The sequence below is a fragment of the Otolemur garnettii genome, unplaced genomic scaffold (assembly GCF_000181295.1).
Source record: "Otolemur garnettii isolate 467f Iridium unplaced genomic scaffold, OtoGar3 scaffold00008, whole genome shotgun sequence".
NCBI classification, from domain to species: domain Eukaryota; kingdom Metazoa; phylum Chordata; class Mammalia; order Primates; family Galagidae; genus Otolemur; species Otolemur garnettii.
The window spans coordinates 16933353-16934705 of record NW_003852403.1 but is presented as its reverse complement, the minus strand read 5'-3'; the positions used below and the strand labels follow the sequence as shown (position 1 = coordinate 16934705).

At 44.4% G+C, this 1353-nt stretch overlaps 1 protein-coding gene across 1 annotated transcript in view; it reads right to left on the bottom strand.

Annotated features, from left to right (window-relative positions):
- SLC25A16 (solute carrier family 25 member 16) overlaps positions 1 to 1353 on the bottom strand; it is a 54527-nt gene that overhangs the window by 37868 nt on the left and 15306 nt on the right. The window lies entirely within an intron of this gene.

Here is a 1353-nt window from a genome sequence, read left to right as displayed (position 1 = left end):
AATCACCTAAGCCCAAGAGCTGGAGGTTGCTGTGAGCTGTGATGCCACAGCATTCTACCAAGGGCAACAAAGTGAGACTGTCTCTAAAAAAAGTTTTAAAGTAAATAAATAAATCATAAGCTCAAGGGTGGCACCTGTGGCTCAAAGGGGTAGGGCGCCAGCCCCATATGCCAGAGGTGGTAGGTTCAAACCCAGCTCTGGCCAAAAACTGCAAAAAAAAAAAAAATCATAAGCTCAAAAGACAAATATAAAACCAGGAGAAAAAAAGTGGCTGGGCACAGTGGCTCACACTCTGGGCAACAGTTGGACACTCTGTCTCAAAAATAAAAAATAATAATAAAAAGAAAACCTAGAAAATAAAATATTAGTAATACGTGACAGAAAAAGAAGTAATGTACTAAATCCCAAACTCAAAAAATAAATAGTGAAAAAATAGAAACATGCCAAACATGGTAGTTTGCACCTATAATCCTGGCTACTCAGAAGGCTAAGGTAGGAAGATTCCTTGAGGCCACAGTTAGAGACCAGCCTGGGTAACATAGTGAGAACTCGTCCCTTAAAAAAATGAAACAAGTTAGGAGGGCATGGTGGTGCACACCTGTCATCCCAGCTACTCAAAAGGCTGAGGCAGGAGGAACATTTGAGCCCAAACGTTCAAGGCTGCAAGGAGCTATGATCACTCTGCTGCACCCAGCCTGGGTCACAAAGTGCGACCCCATGTCTAAAAAGAAAAAATAGGAAAAGAAGAAAAATAGAAATAATTCAAAGCTGAAAATTAAAGAAACACTAATGGCCTAAAAATATTTGAAAAGCTGATCACTTTACCCATAATTAATCAGCAAATACTGAAAGTTTGATAAAAACCAATGCTCAGGGAAAAGGTCATTGAAAGCATTATGTAGATCAGTACACCAATCTCTATTAAAATTTAAATGTAGGGACCCATAGCTCAGTGGGTAGGGCGCCAGCCACATACACCAAGGCTGGCAGGTCCCGCCTGGGCCAGCTAAACTACAATGACAACTACAACAAAAAAACAGCCAGCCAGGGCAGCAGCTATGGCTCAAAGGAATAGGGCGCTGGCCCCATATGCCAGAGGTGGTGGGTTCAAACCCACCCAGCACCCAGCTCCAGCCCCATATGCCAGAGGTGGTGGGTTCAAACCCACCCAGCACCCAGCTCCAGCCCCATATGCCAGAGGTGGTGGGTTCAAACCTACCCAGCCCCAGCCCCAGCCAAAAACTGCAAAAAAAAAAGCCAGGCATTTGGCAGGTGCCAGTAGTCCCAGCTACACGGGAGACTGAGGCAAGAGAATTACTTAAGCCAAAGAGTTTGAGGTTGCTGTGAGCTGTG